This window comes from Macrotis lagotis, chromosome 3 (genome assembly GCF_037893015.1).
Source record: "Macrotis lagotis isolate mMagLag1 chromosome 3, bilby.v1.9.chrom.fasta, whole genome shotgun sequence".
In the NCBI taxonomy this organism is placed as follows: domain Eukaryota; kingdom Metazoa; phylum Chordata; class Mammalia; order Peramelemorphia; family Peramelidae; genus Macrotis; species Macrotis lagotis.
Genome location: NC_133660.1, coordinates 37968239 through 37988276, shown reverse-complemented (window position 1 = coordinate 37988276; position 20038 = coordinate 37968239). Strand labels below are relative to the sequence as shown.

At 37.3% G+C, this 20038-nt stretch overlaps 1 long non-coding RNA gene across 3 annotated transcripts in view; it reads left to right on the top strand.

Annotated features, from left to right (window-relative positions):
- Positions 1 to 20038, top strand: part of LOC141517482 (uncharacterized) — a 72128-nt gene extending 52090 nt beyond the window's left edge. The window contains exons 3-4 of one of the 3 annotated variants that reach the window (XR_012476877.1): positions 2660 to 2818; positions 18187 to 20038. This is a non-coding gene — a long non-coding RNA (uncharacterized LOC141517482). The other 2 variants (XR_012476876.1, XR_012476875.1) reach the window with 2 other exon arrangements.

Below are 20038 nucleotides of genomic sequence, written 5' to 3'. Positions count from 1 at the left end.
TGCCAGTGGCTCCCTATTACCTCCAGGATCAAATATAAAGTTATCTGACATTCAAAGTCTTTCATAACCAGACCCCTCCTACCTTTCTAGTCTTCTTAACACCTTATTCCCCAACAAATACTCTTTAACCCAGTGACACTGACCTCTTGGCTATGTCACGAACAAAACACTCCCTCTCTTGGCTATGGGCATTTTCTCTGACTGTCCCCCATATCTGGGTCCCAGGTTTTTCTAAATCATCCCCTATGTTATTTTTTATAGCACAGTAGTGTTCTATCACAATTCTGTGCCACAGCTTGTTACGCTGTTACCTACTTGATGGGCATCCACTCAAATTTCCAGTTCTTTGCCACCACAAAGAGTGATGTTATAAAGATTTTAGAGAACGTAGGTCCTTTTCCCTTCTTAAAAATCTTTTTGGTAAACAGACCTAGTAGTGGTATCACTGGATCAAAGGGTATGCACAGTTTTATAGCCCTTTGGGTATAGTTCCAAATTACTCTACAGAATCATTGGATCAGTCCACATCTCACCAACAATGCATTAATGTCTCAATTGTCCAAAATCCTCTCCAACATTTGCCAATTTCCTTTTTCTCTCATATTAGTCTGATAGATGTGAGATAGAACCTCAAAATTGTTTTAATATGCATTTCTCTAAGCAATAGTGATTTAGGGCATTTTTCATGGATCTACCGTTAGCTTTGATTTCTTCAGGGTCAATTCTTAAGAGGACTGGAATTTAAGAATACCTTGAAGGACCAAGCTACACCAATTGATGCAATCATTTTTCAATTCAAAGGGGAAGAAAATGGAGTAGTAGTATGAACATTTTTATTTCAAACTGAAGTTAAAATAAAATTTTGAATCAACCTGGTCCTTCTAGAGTTAAATGACTGGTGGATTTGATACATAACTGGAATGTATCTGTGGCTGAGAATATTTTTTTTTTCAAAAAAGAGAGGGAAGCTGAGTGGTGTCATGGATAGAATGTAGGATCTGGAATCAGGAGGACCTGAATTCAAACATGACCTCAGACACTTATTAGCTATGTGACCCCGGGCAAGTCACTTAAGGTCATTTGCCTTAAAAAGAAAAAAAGGAAAAGAATAGAAAAAAAGAGCTAGTGCCATTACCTTGCAACATAAGAAGATATATTTATGTGAAGTATTGGAGGAAACATGATAAAGCGCTTTGGGATGAGATGCAAAGCTTTGATTAGAACCAGCTTGAACTGGCTTAGAGAAAGTTACATTTTCAATGTGAGCATTTATGTCTTGAAAATGGGCAAATCTAGACTTAAAAAATGATGAAAGAATGTAGTTGTGAGCTGACCCAAAGTTTCTGGACAGCAATTTGGAATTATATCAAAGGGCAGTAAAACTGTGTAGATAGACCCTCTGATCCAGTCATACCACTATTGGGTATGTATCCTGAAGAGATCACAATAAAGGATAAAAAAAGAATAAAAATCCTACATGTACAAAAATATTTATAGCAGCTATTTTGTGGTGGCAAAGAATTGGAAATTGAGGGCATGCCCATCAATTGAGCAATGGCTGAACAAGCTATGGTCTATGAAAGTGATGGAACACCATTGTTCTATAATAAATCATGAAGGACACAATTTCAGAGAAGCCTGGAAAGACTTGTTTGAACTGCTGCTAAGTGAGATGAGCAGAACCAGAAGAACATTAAATACACTAACAACAATATGGGGTGATGATCAACCATGATGGATTTATTAATTTCAGCAGGATAATTTTAAAAAACTTGAATGAAAAATACCATTCATATCTAGAGAAGAAATTGTGGAGTTTAAATGCAGACCAAAATTTACTATTTTCAATTTTTTTGAGGGTTTTTTTTTCAAGGCAATAAGTGGCTTGCCCAAGTCCACATGGCTAGGTGATTATTAAGTGTCTGAGGCTGGATTTGAACTCAGGTACTCCTGACTCCAGGATTGGTGCTCTATCCACTGCGCCACCTAGCTGCCTATTTTCAATTTTTAAAAGTTGTCTATGTGTTATGCTTTTTTCTATAATTTTTTCATTGCTATTTGATTCTTCTTTCACAATATGATTAATATGTATCTTTGTTTAAAATGGTTATACATGTATAGCCTATAATAGATTGCTTTCTATCAGGGGGATGGGAGAGAGAAGGAGAAAAATGTGTAACTCAAAATCTGCAATTAAAATTATTGCTAAAAACTACCACTGAATGTGGTTGGAAAAATAAAGGAATAACATTTTTTAAATGATGGAAGAAATATTAATAATGCAGGTGAAACTTTAAAGTGTAATTTATACAGTTGTTTTTCTTTGTTTTGGAAAACCAGCTGATAAACATTTGCCAGAACATCTCTGGGTGAGGATAGATCAAATGGAGGGAACAACTAAAGTGAGGTTGTCATGGGAATATACTACTGACCAAGCAGTCAGAATGGTAACTATATGATAAACTCAATCACAAATATGGCATGGGAGTAGTAGAGAACCCTAACTCTTTGACAATCTTCCTGACCTCTCAGTCAAAACCCAACAAACTGCTCAGTTCTTGATTTGACATAGGTACTGATGATTTCCTTTTTTTATTGTACACAATATTTTTCATATTACCCTTGTTAACTGATCTAATAAAGTTTTTATTTATTTCAGATACTGAACTTTATCAAGTATAGAAAACCCAAAATGTACCACATCATCAACCTGGAAAATAAATAACAATGTGGCTTACCACAGTGATGTTGCCATTTTAATGTACTCAGGAACTTAATGATCAACTTTCTCCATACAAATTTTTAGTTTCTGAAAGAGGTGAGGAAGGTGTGTGTGTGTGTGTGTGTGTGTGTGTGTGTGTGTGTGTGTGTGTATGAATGGAATTTTTTCATTTCAAGAAAAATTTGCTTACAAACAGATCTAGTTCAAGAGGCTAAGATACGCCCGCTTCATCCATGATGCAATGCAAAGACTATTTCTTAGCAACTGATTCAACAGGGAAGGAAAAGAAAAGGAAGGGGATTTATGTCCTTCAGTAAAGCAGAGATGAGTCAGGTGATAAACCAGTATATTCAGCAACATGGAAGAGTTGATTTTTTCACTTTTCCTTGACAAGAACTGTTCTCAAGTGCTCGTCTGCCCTTAAGCAGGAGGATTTTTTTTCTTTCTTTCTTTTTCTTTTTTTTTTTTTTTAGGTTTTTGCAAGGCAAATGGAGTTAAGTGGCTTGCCCAAGGCCACACAGCTAAGTAATTATTAAGTGTCTGAGACCGGATTTGAACCCAGGTACTCCTGACTCCAGGGCCGGTGCTTTATCCACTGCGCCACCTAGCCGCCCCCACTGCACCACCTAGCCGCCCAAAGCAGGAGGATTTTTAAAAAAATATGGAATCCATTTTTTTTTTCAGAAGGGAGTCAAAATTTGAGTAGTTATTTACAGAAAAAAAGAGATTGGTAAAAAGTAACAGAATTAAAGTTCATGATAAGGGTTAAAAAATAGACCAATTTTTTTCTCTGCCCTTCCCAAATGGAAACCTGAAGTTTAGGATAATGATAAATATAGCATTTTCCCCTTAGATCTACAAGATCTCATTTGAAAACTGACTGAAATTTCCAGGTTATATGCCATGAAGAGATTATCCCCCAAGAAATCAAGGATGCCTCCATTGTCCATCTCTATAAAGATAAAGGGAATAGAATGTCTTGTGACAATCACAAAAGTTATTGCTGGTAAAATTCTTGCCAGAGTCCTCAATAGTTGGTCCTTCACCTAGAAGTTGGTCACCTTCCTGAGAGTCAGTGTGGCTTCAGGAAGGATAGAAGAACAGTCAATATGGTATTTGCTGCCCAACAGCTCCAGGAAAAATGTCAGAAACAGAGCAGAGGTCTGTGTACAACATTTGTAGATCTCACCAAGGCCTTTGATACTGTCAGTCATGAGGACTTATGGAAAATTATATCAAAATTTTGTTGCCCAGAGAAGTTCATGAATATTGTACGTTAGTTCCATGATGGCACGTGTGTCTGGGTACTGGATAGTGGATGATGCTTTCAAGATTTCCCAGCCACCAATGGAGTGAAACAAGGATGTGTCCTTTTCCCATACTTTTTAGCATAATGTTTTCAGCCATATTATCCAACACCTTCTCTGAGGATGAACATGACCTCAAGATCAGCTACTACACTGATGACAAATTCTTTAACTAGAAAAAAGGCTACAAGCCAAGACCAAAGTGGAGGGAATGTTGGTGCATGGTCTTCTGTTTGCAGGTGATGGTTCACTCAGTGCAGTCACTGAAGCTGAGATGCAACAATGTATAGATCCATTCTCTGCTGCTTGTATAACTTTGGTCTAACAATGAACTCCAAGAAAACCCAGGCTCTCCATTAGCCAGCACTGTGCCACCCATATGTGGAAACCATTGGTTACAGCAAATGGAGAAATTTTGAGTACTGTAGACAAGTTCACTTCCCTTTCCAGGGAGGTCCTCATTGACAATGAGGATGATACTCGCAATGCCAGTAAATGGGAGAGAAAAGTGTGGGAGGGAAGAGGTATTAGACTGACACCAAACTGAGGGTCTACAAAGCCATTGTAGTGACCTCATTGCTATATCTGTGAAACCTGAACAGTCTACCAACACCATGTCAGGAAATAGAAATGCTTCCATTTCAATTCTCTTAGAAAGATTCTGAAGATCCCTTGGCAGGAGAAGATACCAGACATGTAGGTCCTTTCTCAAGCTAAACTGCCTGGCATTCTAACATTACTGCAGAAAGGGCAACCATGATGGACTGGACACGTTGTTAGAATGTCAGAAGTACACTTTCCCAAAAAACTTCTATGGAGAATTCACATAGGGCAAGCACTCACAAGGTGGGGTCAGGAGAAGTGATACCAAGACATCCTGAGGGTCTCATTGCAGAACTTTAGAATTGATTGTACAGCATGGGAGACACTGGCACAGGACCTCCCAGCATGGCATGCCCTCACCAGTAAGGGGGGGTGCTTTCTATGAGGAAGGTAGAAATGAAGCAGTTCAAAAGAAATATGACATCTGTAAGTTTAGAGAACCTACCCCAGGTGTTCACAACCTATGGTAGAGCATTCTGTGCTCATATTAGTCTGACCAGCCACAGTCAGACACACTGTGGTTTCTCTCAAACACAGTGATGTCTTTTTGGTCTTTTTTGATAATGAAGGACAAGAACTAACTAATCATTTTCACCCACAATAATTTCAAAATTCTTTCCATGCAACAACACAGACAGACCCTAGAATGAGAAGTGCAACAATTTGCAGGTGGACTTCAGCTCTTCTTGCCCCAGAGAGTGGGACAAATGGGGAACATCATACCACTTGTCTGCCACTAGAATTATTAATAATCTCAGGAAATAAGATCTGTGGGCAACCCAGCATCTCATAACAAGTCCTCTGGCCTAATGGCCTCAATCTCTGCCCATTACCAAGAACATTTTCCCAGAGTCAAATCTCCATCCATCCATGCCTCTGAGTCTTGACCATCTTATTCCCGTGCATCCCAGCCAATCTGCCACCATTTCTCATTGTCACCAATGCATTCACTTTCAGAGTCACAAGTTAGGGGGCGGCTAGGAGGTGCAGTGAATAGAGCACTGACCCTGGAGTCAGGAGTACCTGAGTTCAAATCTGACCTCAGACACTTAATAATTACCTAGCTGTGTGGCCTTCTGGATAGTGGATGATGCTGATACCCCATTGCCTTGCAAAATCCTAAAAAAAAAATGAAACAAAACAATGCCTAGCTAGAAATAGAACTTCTGAAGCTCAGGAATAAGAGGAACCTGCTGCTTAAAGAATCTGGTGTACAACATAGATGTCTCCCACATGCATATCCACCTGGTACATAGCCCCTCAAAAGTGAGCAATGTTCCACCTCATAAAGCTTTATCTTATAAGGTTTATGTTCCTTCTCATCAATCTGCTAATCTCTCAGCATCTTTACAATGTCCACAGCAGCAGCAGATTCACTCATCATTCTTCTCATCCAATAAGGAACTAACACTGATGGCACTTGGAGAGCCATGGAGCACTATTAAGTGACTGGTTGGGACTGGTATGGAAGGTCAAGGAGGCCTCTTTGCGGGCCCTAGTGAACTTGCTTGTCAAGGGAAGGCTGATCAGCCCCTTATACATCTTCTTTTTTACATGACAACTTTTAAAAATTGAGGATAGTAAGCTTTGATCTTCATTTAAACTCCCCAATTCATTCTCTGTATATGGATAACATTTTCCATCACATTTTTTAGAATTGTCTTTGATTATTTTACTACTGAATTGAATCAGTCCATCAAAGTTGATCGTCACCTAATGTTCTTGTTAGTGTGATAATGTTCTTTTGGTTCTGCTCATTTCAATGAGTATCAGTATCATCAGTCTTTCCAGGCTTTTCTGAAGTCCCGTCCCCTCATGATTTATTAGTGAACAGTTAGTATTCCATCACAATTGTATACCACAGTTTGTTCAGCCATTCCCCAATTGATGGACATCTCCTCAATTTCCAATTCTTTGCCACCACAAATAGAGCTGTTATGAATATTTTTGTATAAGTCAATCCATTCCCCTTTCTTGTGATCTCTTTGGGACACAGACCTAGTAGTGCTATTGCTGGATTAAAGGGTATGCATAGTTATATTGTCCTTTAGCTCCATATACTTCTTGCACATAATTGATCCATAAAAGTGTCAATAATGATGGTAGATTAAGGATACCAAATTTGTTCTCACAGCCAAGGCAGAAAGGAACATCCTGATCGATGACCCATGTCACAAATGACTTTTCTATTGCTCTTATTCTAGCTGACTCAATATTTGTTCTGTCAGACTGTATGCTTTTCCAGCTTGATTATTAATTTATTGACTTTGACAACATAGTGGTCAATCCTGGCAGTTCTATGTTTTTTAGTCAGAAAGATGACTTCTCCACACAATCTTGTGGTTCCCACATGTATGGATCTGCCCCTTGTGTCTTTGAGTCCCAGACTCTGACTGATCATTTTCTCTTTTCAACAACATACTATTTGCCATCTTAGCTTTCTGGACCAGACTTTTTATCTGCCCTTTGACATCCCTATTATCTCTCTCTCTCTCTTTTTTTTTGCAAGGCAATGGGGTTCAGTGACTTTCCCAAGGTCACACAGATAGGCAATTATTAAGCATCTGAGGCCAGATTTAAATTCAGGTCCTCCTGACTCCAGGGCTGATGCTCCTACATCCCTATTCTCAATGGAACGTGAGCAAATGAAGTGACTGAAGCTGATAAAAATGTGAGTGAGTAATGTGACTGAAGCTGATAAAAAGATTGCAGATCCTCTAAGCATAGAGGACAAAGAAAACCCTCCGTCACTTCCCCAGGATGATCAAGAGGTGCCATGAGGGTCCTATCACTTCTAGATGACAAGTATCTGCATATCAAGACAAAGAAATTCTCTTGACAAAAAAAAAAGAAAGATTGGTAAGAAGAGTAAGGACAGAATCTCAGCAGTACAAGTTGTCCAGTGATATTAGCTCATAAAAAAATACAAAACCAAAAACAACAGATGGTAGGGAAGAGTTTTATGCCCTAGATGATCGATTTCTTGTCAGCAATAAAAGAATCCTCTCTCCCCACCCTTGTCTTGCCCTGTACGGTCCAGGGTGGAGCCTGAACTACTCACAATGTGATGCAGGGTGGGAGGAAAGGGCTCACTCAGAACTTCTGGGGAGGCCAAGCGTCCCAGGCTATTGGGGGCAGGGGGAGCAGACCATCATGCATCCATCTCCAATTTCTTTTTTTCAAAAGGTGGAGGTTCTTGTGCAAGATCATGGTTCTAGTATAAAGAAGGAACTGGTTTTGGAAGGGAGGGGTATCATTTCCTAGGGAGGAAGGATTACCGAAATAATGCAGGAAGGACTGATCCACTGATGATTAGGAAGTATTTTAAAATTATATTGGAATTTTAAAAACAAATGTTAAAAATTGTTTTTACCTATAATTGGGGGAAAATAAAATATGAACTAAAAATAAAAATTTATATTAGAAAAATTGTGGCAAATGGGAGAAGCACCCTGATTGTCCTTCTAATACTTAAGTTAGTCCCCTGAATTTTGATTAATTAAAGTTCTAGAATATGTAATAAATTTTTTTTTCAATATTTAGAAAAGGAAATTGAAAGTTGCATTTCGTTTTCATTTTCTTGGATCAATAGTGAACACAAGGTCATGAGGTTGGTGTGGTTCTCCAAGTGGTGGGAAGGGCAGTAGCCCTTTTAGCGGCTAGAGGATTGGAGTCCTGAGAAGGAATTCAAGTCCCTTCTCTGACACCACCTGCCTGATATTGGCAAGAGTTCCTCAGCCTCAGTTTCTTCACCTGTAGAATTAGGTGTTTGGACTAGAGGGCTGACCCAAGAGGATCCACTTAACTGTACACCCTAGCTGTAGTTGAAGAGTTGGCAGTTGTACACTCTCTAGTGAGTCACAGAAGCCTTTTTAGATGGCAAATATGTCCACTCAAGGGGAGGTCATTAAGGAGTATTAGACTCTGATGAAACCACTTGGCTAATGTCGATAAGTTAATAAATATTTATTAAGATATGGCAGGCAAGCACTGAACCAAGTATTAGGCATACAAAACAAAGCAAACATAGGGCAGCTAGTTGGCACAGTGGAAAGAGCACTGACCCTGGAATCAGGAAGATCTGAGTTCAAATCCAACCTCAGACACTGATACTTATTAGTTGCATGATCTTGAGCAAGTCACTTAACCCCATTGCCTTTCAAAATAGAAAGAAAGAGAGAGAGAGAGAGAGAGAGAGAGAGAGAGAGAGAGAGAGAGAGAGAAAGAAAGGCAAAAGACAGTCCCTATTCTTAATGAACTCACAGTCAAATGGAGGAGACAGTATGCAAATAATTATATACAAACTTTAGATAGAATAAATCAGAAATAATTAGTAGAGGAAAATTCTACAATTAAAAGAGGATAGCTTTTTGTAGGTGGGATTTTAGTCGAGATTTGAAGAAATTCAGGATGTTGGACAATTTTGTATCATCTATTCTTTTGAGTTGTTTTCTATAGGTTTATAGAAATCAAAGCTCAACTGATGTGGGCTACTTATATTCAGAATCTCAGTACCCCAGGTGTCACCTAAGACAAGCGCTAATGTTGTCCATTCCATAATCATAATTTCATGAGTTTTTTGTTGTTATTGTTGGTGGTTATACTGTTGACTCATATTGAGCTTATAATTCACTAAAATTCCTGGATCTATTTTCAAACAAAATATGCCTACTCCCCTATCTTGTACATGTGAAATTGATTTCTTAAACCTAAATATAAGACTTTTCATTTTCCTCTATGCCATTTCATCTAAAATTCAGCCCAATTTTCTAGCATGTCAAAAGCTAGAGTTGAATTCCAGTTGTATTATTTTTATGTTATCTATCCTTTCAATCTTTGTGTTATTTCTAAATTCAAAAAGGATGCCATCTATTCCTTTTTTAATATGATTGGTGAAACTGCTAAACTGCATGGGCTGCTTTGTGGAGCCCTCCATGATATGGAATCATTGACTACTCTTTAAGCCAAAATATACTATCAAATAGCTCACATACCTCAATCTTTTCTACAAGATTAGCATGAGAGAATTTATCAGATATTTTGCTAAAATGAGGTAAACAGTATTGTCAAGAGTTATTTTTCTATTTATTAATATGCTATGACTAATGAATTTAATAATAATAATAATAATAATAATAATAATAATAATAATAATAATAGAGATTTTAGAGATTTTAAAAATTAGGTTCTGGGTCTGGGAAACAGTGAAAATAAAGTAGCTCAGAGTAAATTCCTTTAATCACAACAAATCCTGCATTTCCCCCAATTTATGTTTGCCTGTGTTAAGTGAAATGTATCATATGTCTTGTACTGTACTATAGCACCCCAAATTATACAATCAACCCAACCATTCCCCCAAGACTCCTGCTTGGATGGTCACAAGGGATGTGATCACTTATTCAGGTGGTCCTGCACGGTGGGCTTGTCCTGGGGAGATCACTCGAGTCCCAAATCTGATAGTTCTATGATCCGCCTTGCCATTTATGATCTTAAATAAAATATCTGACTCCACAACAGTAAGGCAGAGCTCCAAGGAATGGAGTAATTTCATGATGATGAAATCAGTTCCTGGCAAAGAAAGTCATGATTAAACTGTTATCTGCTTTACTGGCACTCTGTCTTTGGTCTGCTTCATCTCACTCAGATTAGAGAAGGTTTAATAAAAACTCAGTTAACAGCATTTACAACATTTCCCTGATCTATCAGTTTGGTAATCTTGTCAAAAAAAAAAAAAGGGAAATGAGACCGTTGGCATGTTCCTGATGAAGTCACACTGGCTCTTTACTATCACTGTTTGCACAGTTTTAAAGCTCTGGGCATGGTTCCAAATTACTCTTTAGAATGGGTGGCCCCATTTGTAACTCCACCAACAAAGAATTAGAGTTCCAGTTTTCTCACATGCCCTCCAACAAGGATCATTTTCCATTTCTGTCATATTGGCCAATATGATGGGTATTATGTGCTTCCTCAGAATTATTTTAATTTTCAAGGAATTAATATTTTTTGAAGTAAAAGAGGAGGCAGTCATCAGGAAGACTGATCTATGCATATCCATTATCTATTTTATGTTTGTTTTTTAAAATAAATTTCTATTGATATCTGTTGCTTCTTTCTATCAACATTTCCTCCATTATTACTCTCCCTGTTTTTGCCAGAGAGCCATCTTAAATAAGAAATAGTCTATATTTTTAAAATAATATTTTCCTCAATTACCTATAATTATTAACATTCTTTTTTGTTTTACTTTGCATTCCAAACTATATTCTGTGCCCCTAAGGGGGCACAGTAAAGAATGAGTTGGTTAAAAGACTCACAATGGAAAATGCTACTCTCATCAGAGACAGAACTGATGGAATCTGAATATAGATCGAACTACTATTTTCACTTTGGTTTTGTGTGTGTGTGTGTGTGTGTTTCTTTTTTTTCCTATTCTTTCACAGCATGACTAATATGAAATATTTTCCACATGATTTCAGATATATAACATATCAGATTGCTTGTCATTTTTTTGGAGGGGAAGGGGAAGGAGGGAGGAAAATTTAGAACTCGCCATCTTAAAAAAATGAAAGTTGAAAATTGTCTTCACATATAATTAGAAAAAATAAAATATTATTTTAAAAATTCCAAAGAAAAAAAAGAATGGATTGATTAAACAGGATCAATTACTGATGTCTTCCTGAAGGATGTAGAAGAAGCATCCTCCCATTCATATCTGGATCCCATAGAGAAGATTGTCCTATATTCCAGGGACTCTCATGAACTCCTAGGGATGTGATAATCTTTAATACTCAGCCAGAGAACACAAAGTAAAACATTTAATAAAAAAATAATATATATATATGTATATATATACACACACACACACATGCACACACATGTTCCCTATATATGTCCTCCTTCATATGTCTATCCTGGCCACACACATTTCCAGTGTGTTAGCCTCTCTTCTCAGATGACCTCTCTCTTTGAACAATCCTTCCTAAACTTACTGGAGAGAAATGGTTGGATGCCAATTTTTAAAAAAATTGTGCCTTTGGATTAAGTGCTTTTTGCTTTTATTCATTTTAATTTTATTTTTAGCTTATGGAATAAAACAAGAATTTTCATAACAATACAATAAAAAAGATAATTGCTCCTGAAACTGCAAATCCATTATGCACAATTTGCTGTTATTTTCAATTATGCAACAAAATTATTGTGTAAATTTCTTTTTTTTCACTCTCCCTCCTCCCCATGGCCACCATTAGATCCAAATAGATTTATACACACAAATATGCATATATATATATATATATATATATGTCCTATATGTATATAATATATATATAAAATTATATTCTATACTTATTTCTATTTATAAGTTCTTTCTCTGGATGCAGATAGAATTTTTCTTCCTATTTCCTTCATAGTCTCATATAGTTCTTAAAACAATATTACTGTTACTGTATACAATGTTCTTTAGGTTCTGCTCATTTCATTCTTCATTATTTCGGGTAAGTCCTTTCATGTTTCTCTAGAATCACTAAACTCATTTCTTATAGCTCAGTGGAATTTCATCACAATCATATAAAAGAACTTGTCCAATCACTATCAGACTTTTAAAAACAGAAAAGTGACAATAAAGTATCCCCTTGGGAGGAGAGGGGAGACAAGTCTCCACTTGGTGCATTGTTGTTGTTGAGTTGGGTCTGACTCTTGGTGACCCTATGGGACTGCAGCAGACCAGGTTCCCCTGACCTGGCTCATCTTCTGATGTCTGGACATGCTATCTCATTAATACAGCTACTCTCAGTGGATAGAGTAGACATGCTTAGGGACATGAGCGAAGAGGAGCTCACAGAAGGAGAAGATATGACTCATCTGCATCTATAGAGAAGGGCATGTTTGTGGCCAGGAGACACACCAGTGTGGCAAGTGGATATGATCAGTGCCTGGAAAGACACAATTAAAGCATACCTGTGTGACTAGAATGCATATATAGAAGGGCACATGTGTTCTCATGCCTCCAGGGCTGTAGGGTTCTAGATGCCTCCCGGCGATTTCATCACTTAACTGATGTTCAATAGTGTGTTTCCACATCTGATCAAGAGCATGTGATTTCTCTATAATCTCAAGATGTTCTTCCTTTTGGTGATACAAAATTTCCACATGAAAGACACTTAATAAGGGGAGAGGAAAATGATACTGTTGGAAAGGGAGAAGTGTGTAGGGGACAAAGAGGAAGTCTATTTCTGCTCTGTCCATTTGACATTATTGCATAATAAAAAGTCCCCTGCTCATCCACTTAATAGTTGTGTGACCTTATGGATCTCACCTATGTGAGCCTCAATTTCTTTATCCATAGAAATGAAATAATTTTATGGGTTGAAGTGGAAGCTCAATCTAGTCTCTGCCATGATGAAAAAGAATCTCTACAGAACCATGTCACCAGTGATCATCCAGGATCTGCTTGAAGACCTCAAGGTTGACCTCATGGCTGCCCATTCTTCCTCATCCTTGAAAAGATTTTTCTCTACATTAAGTATCAATTTTTCTATTTGAAACATCTTTGCATTGCTTCTGTTTCTTCCTTCTGAAGTCAAAGAGATCAACTCCAATGCCCTGTCCCCAGGACAGCCCTTTAAGAACATGAAGACAGTTGCCATGTGCTTTCTTTGACTTCTCCTGGTGAAACACACTTGCTTCCTTCAACTGCTCTGCAGAAGACTTGGACTGGAGGGCCTTAATTATCATAGATGAACCTCTCTTAATATTCCCCATTGGCTTCCTAAAGGCTCAAACAGTAAGAGCTAATCACTTTATTTTTCATTTGGTTTATGCAATTTTTTTGAAGAAAAATAAATCAATTCCTAGCAGAGGTATTAGTTGATCATTCATCCATCAAAAATTGGCATCATTTATTTAGTGCTATATTAAACACTTCCAGTGGTGGAAGATAGATTAAATAGTAGTTGCAGCTAGCAGAATCTATTGGGGGTAGGGGGAGGAGCTCCTTTCTTTTTCTTTTCTTTTATTTAGTGTTTCATTTTTCCCCAGTTACATGTAAAAACCATTTTTAACATTTGTTTTCAAAACTTTGCACTCCAAATTCCCTCCCTTCCTCACATGCCACTGCCCCAATGAGAAAGCAAGCAATTTGATGTAGGTTATAAATGTGTAGTCATGCAAAATATTTCCAAAATAGTCATGTTATGAAAAAATAGACACATGCCCCCTAAAAATGAACCTCAATAAAAATGAAGTTTAAAAAGTATGCTTCAATCTGTAGTCAGACACCATCAGCTTTTTTCTCTGGGGATGATAGCATTCTTCCTCATAAATCTTTCAGTTATCTTGGGTTGCTATTTTGTGGAGCTAAGTCATTCATAGCTGACCATTCTACAATATTTCTATTACTTTGTATATAGTACATTACATTTTGCATCAGCTCATGTAAGGTTGTCCAGGTTTTTCTGAAAGCATCCTATGCATCATTTTTTTTGTAGGTTTTTGCAAGGCAATGGGGTTAAGTGGCTTGCCAAAGGCCACACAACTAGGTAATTATTAAAGTGTCTGAGGCTGGATTTGAACTCAGGTACTCCTGACTCCAGGGCTGGTACTCTATCAATTGTGCCACCTAGCCACCCCATCTATGCATCATTTCTTATAGCAGAATAGCATTACATCTTAATCACACAAACAATTTGTTCAGTCATTCCCCATCTGATGGGCATATACTCAATGTCCAATTCTTTGCCAGAAGAATAGAGCTGCTATAAATGTCCTTGTACATATAGGTCCTTTCTCTTTTTGTTTTTCCATCTCTTTTGGAATACAGACCTAGTAGTAGCATTGTTAGGTCAAGGGGTAGGCATAGTTTTATAGTCTTTGGATATGGTTCCAAATTACTCTACAGAATGGCTGAATCAGTTCACAATTCCATCAACAATGCATTAATATCTTATTTTCTCTACATCATTTGTCATTTTTCCTTTTCTGACTTATTAGCCAGTGAAATAGGTATGAGGTAGTACCTTAGAATTGCCAATATATAATGAGTTAGATTATTTTAAAAATATATCCATAGACAATATTGATAATTTCATCTGATTTTTGATCATTCATCAATTGAGGAATTTGAGAAATGAAGCCTTTAATCAAAGAAACTTGTTTCAAAAGTTTTTCTCACAGTTACAATTCCTAACTTGATTTCTCTCCATTCTATTCCTCCCTGCCCCGTTTGTTCTATTCTCTCTCTCCTTTCACCCTGTTCTTCCTAAAAGTATTTTGCTTCTGACTAACCCCTCCCTCATTCTGACTTCACTTTTATAATCTCCTCCCTTTCTCTTATCCCCTTCACCTCCTACTTTACTGTAGGGCAAGACAGATTTCTATATCCAATTGAGTGTGTATATTATTCCTTCTTTGATCCAATTCTGATGAGAGTAAAATTTACTCACTCCCTCTTCACCTCTCCCCAACCCCCTACCACTCACCTGTAAAAGCTTTTCCTGGCCTCTTTAATGTGAGATAATTTTCTGCATTTCACCTCCTCCTTTCCCCTTCTTCCAGTACATTCCTTTCAGACTCAACTCACACCTATGCCCTCTATCTATCTATCTATCTATCTATCTATCTATCTATCTATCTATCTATCTATCCTCCTTACTGCCCTGAGAATGTTTATATGAGTTATTGGTATCATCTTCTCATGTAAAAATAAAAAACAGTTCAACATCATTAAGTTCTTTATGGTTGCCCTTTCCCGTTTACTTTTTTATGTTTCACTTTAATCGCCTACTTGAAGATCAGTTTTTCTATTCCAGCTCTGGTCTTTTCATCAGGAAAGTTTGAAAGTCCTCTATTTTGAATTCATCTTTCCCCTGATAAAGTATGCTCAATTGAGCTGTGCAGTTGATTCTTGTTGTAATCCAAGCTATTTTCCCTTCTGGAATATCATATTCTAAGCCATCTGATCCTTTAATATATGAGCTCCTAAATCTTGTATTATCTTGACTATGACTCCACAATTCTTTGTTCCTGTCTGATTGCTTGCAATGTTTTCTCCTTGACTGGGAGTTTTAGATTTTGGTTATTATATTCCTGGGAGTTTGCCTTTTGGGATCTCTTTCAGGAGGTGATTCTTTCCATTTCTATTTTATTAACAGGGCATTCTTCCTTGATAATTTCTTGAAAGATGATATTTAAGATTTTTTTTTTGGTTGTAGCTTTCAGGTAGTTCAATAATTTTTAATTTATCTCTTCTGGATCTATTTTTCAGGTCAATTGTTTTTCCAATGAGATATTTCATATTGTCTTCTATTTTTTTCATTCTTTTGGTTTTGTTTTATTTTTTTTTATTTCTCATAAAGCCATTAGCTTTCATTTGCTCAATTCTAATTTTTTACTGATTAGGAAATTTTTTTAAGGTTTTTGCAAGGCAAATAGGGTTAAGTGGCTTGCCCAAGGCCACACAGCTAGGTAATTATTAAGTGTCTGAGACTGGATTTGAACCCAGGTATGCCTGACTCCAGGGCTGGTGCTTTATCCACTACACCACCTAGCTGCCCCTTCAATTCTAATTTTTAAGGAAATATTTGTTTCAGTGAGCTTTTTGTGCCTTCTTTTCCTTTTGACCAATTCTATTTTTTTGGCAGGGCAATGGCTTGCCCAAGGCCACACAGCTAGGTAATTATTAAATGTCTGAGGCCAGATTTGAACTCAGGTACTCGTGACTCCATGGCTGGTGCTCTATCCACTGTGCCACCTAGCTGCCCCTACCACCTCGCCACCCCCCAATTCTATTTTTTAAAGAGTTTTTTCTTCTTTGAATTTCTATGCCTCATTTTCTAATTGACCAATTCTGCTTTGTAAGACATTCTTCTCCTCACTGGCTTTTGCCATTCTTTTACCATTTGACCTAATCTGTTTTTAAGGTATTATTTTCTTCCCTACATTTTGTAATTTCTTCACTAAGCTGCTGACAAGTCATGATTTTCTTGCATCACTTTTATTTCTCTTCCCAGTTTCCTCTACCTCTCTTACTTGATTTTCAAAATCCTTTTTGAACTCTTCCATGACCTGAGACCAATTTATATTTTTCTGGGAGGCTTTGAAGGAGGGAGCTTTGACTTTATCTTTTTCTGAGTGTGTGTTTTGATCTTCCTTGTCACTATAGTAATTTTCTATGGTCATAGTTTTTACTTTTTGCTCTTTTTCCCAGCCTGTGACTTGATTTTTAACTCTTTGTTAAAGTGGGGCTCTACTTCTAGAGTGGAAGGTGCACAGTCTCAAGTTTCAAGGGTTTTGTGCAGCTGTTTTTTTTTAAAGATTTTATGTATTTTGAGTTTTAAAATTTTTCCCCCAATCTTACTTCCCTCCCCCCACCCCCACAGAAGGCAATTTTCCAGTCTTTACATTGTTTCCATGGTATACATTGGTCCAAATTGAACATAATGAGAGAGAAATCATATCCTTAAGGAAGAAAAATAAAGTATAAGAGATAGCAAGATCAGACAATAGGATATCAGGTTTTTTTCCCTAAATTAAAGTTAATAGTCCTTGGTCTTTGTTCAAACTCCACAGTTTTTTCTCTGAATACAGATAGTATTCTCGATTGCAGATAGCCTGTCCCTGATTGTTGCACTGATGGAATGAGCGAGTCCTTCAAGGTTGAACATCACCCCCATGTTGCTGTTAGGGTGTACAATGTTTTTCTGGTTCTGCTCATCTCACTCAGCATCAGTTCATGCAAATCCCTCCAGGCTTCCCTGAATTCTTGTCCCTCATGGTTTCTCATAGAACAATAGTGTTCCATGACATACATATACCACAGTTTGCTAAGCCATTTCCCCAATTGAAGGACATTTACTTGATTTCCATTTCTTTGCCACCACAAACAGGGCTGCTATGAATATTTTTGTACAAGTGATGTTTTTACCCTTTTTCATCTTCTCCCCAGGGTATAGACCCAGTAGTGGTATTGCTGGATCAAAGGGTATGCTCATTTTTGTTGCCCTTTGGGCATAGTTCCGAATTTCTCTCCAGAAAGGTTGGATGAGTTCACAGCTCCACCAACAGTGTAATAGTGTCCCAGATTTCCCACATCCCTTCCAACAATGATCATTATCCTTCCTGGTCATATTGGCCAATCTGAGAGGTGTGAGGTGGTACCTCAGAGAAGCTTTAATTTGCATTTCTCTAATAAGTAATGATTTAGAGTAATTTTTCATATGGCTATGGATTACTTTGATTTCCTCATCTGTAAATTGCCTTTGCATATCCTTTGACCATTTGTCAATTGGGGAATGGCTTTTTTTAAAAAATTTGACTCAATTCTCTGCATATTTTAGAAATGAGTCCTTTGTCAGAAACATTAATTGTAAAGATTGTTTCCCAGTTTCCTACATTTCTTTTGATCTTGGTTACAGTGGTTTTGTCTGTGCAAAAGCTTTTTAACTTAATGTAATTGAAATCATCTAGTTTGTTTTTAGTGATGTTCTCCATCTCTTCCTTGCTCATAAACTGCTCCCCTTTCCATAGATCTGACAGGTAACCTTGTCCTTGATCTTCTAGTTTTGTGCAGCTGTTTTCAAAGATATTTGAGGAACTCTCCCTGGGACTGCCACCCAGAATTGTGACCCAGATCTGAGTATGGGCAAAGCAATGGAGTCCTGCCTCAGTGCTAGCAAAGAGGCCCTGCAATTTACTTTTGACTACTACAGCTGATTCAGTGACTTCCAAGGTCTGCTCCTGGTTTCCTTGGACTGGGGCTATGCCGGCATGGTCTGCACTGGATTGTACTGCACTCTTACCAGGTGCAACAGATCTTACCTGCTAATCTTCTAAATTGTATTGGACTGGAAAATTGTTTTACTCCTTTGGGGGTTTTGCCACTGTAGAATTTGTTTAGAGTTATTAATTATATAAAGGTGTTTGTTTAGAGTCATTATTTAAAGGTAATCAAGTTTGAGGGAGAGCTTGGGTGAGTCCCCTGCTTTTACGCCCTCATCTTGGCTCTGTTCTTCTCTACTAGAAAAATTTAAATGAAAATGACAAAAAGTTCATTTTTTGAGATACAATTTCCATTCTCTTCAGAACAAGAACAGGTAGTTCCTTTATTGACATGCATCATATGTTTTTTACTGATGCTATTCTCCAACCATATCAGTTATGAGCATAAAGTATATCTTGAAGCCTCAAATCTCTAACAATGGAAAACTTAAACAAGATGGAAGCTGCGATGGTAATCTGGCTTCCTTTGATATGAGAACTATTTGCCCATCTTTCTCCCTCTTAGATGGTATCTTCAGCATCTGTTACAGCAGGGAGAAATAGTTTTATTCTCATAATCAAGTTAGGGTGAAGACAATGGCCACAAAATACATATGCTCCATTTAAAAAAAATCAATCTTGGGCAATTGTTCTTTTGTAAGTACTTTACATTTTCTAAAAGCAGTTAATGTTCAAAGCTAGAAGAGCCTGTCTTTTTGGATGACAATGAATGGAGGTAAGTAAAAAATAAAATAAAAAAAAGATGAGGTTTGATAGGGGAGCAACCAGATCTAAAATCAAAAACGAAATAGTAATTTAAAGTTTATTTCAGCTATAATATAATTCAAGTTTTTCTGACTTTAATATAGCTTCACATAGCATACTTGTGAGTCTATTCTTGAGATAATCTATTATACTTATCTCTGTTTTAAGAACCATGTAATCTCTGGCACTAGGAGACCACAATGATCTTAGACTATCAAGGCAAATGCTGCCATCTAGATAATAAATATTTGTTGTAAATACAACTTTAGTGTATAGAGAAATGAATTGTCCAAAAAAAACAAACCCCACTGCCTTGAAATGTTGTGGCTTGCCAGTGAAACCTCCAATGCCCAACTGGACCTATGCTAGAGGGCCACTGACCAGATAGCTAAATTCCTTACTAATCTGTTTTGATATCACAGGACTTTTCTGTCTACTTTGCTTTTTCTAGGTGGGCCGAAGGGTCTGATCAAAAACTCTGATTAGCCCAGGTGATAGTGGCAGGGAGGGGTTAGTGGTAGAGAATGAAAAACTTAACGATTTAATTTATTATAACAGTAATATAGGTAAGACATGATGTTTATTCTCTAAGATTTACCAAGAAATCTATAGGTAGTAGCATTATAGAAATGACCACAGTGACAAAGAAAGAGCATGTATTTAGACCTGATAGACAAAGAATCATAAACCTTTATATGGCCAGTCAATCAGGTTACACATTAGATCATAAAAATGTTGTTCTTATGCATTGTTAGCTTCACACAGAGTTGTAAGGTTGGCTTTAAAAAAGATCATTAGATGGGTGGCTAGGTGGCACAGTGAATAAAGAACCGGTCCTGGAGTCAGGAGTACCTGGGTTCAAATCTGGCCTCAGACACTTAATAATTAC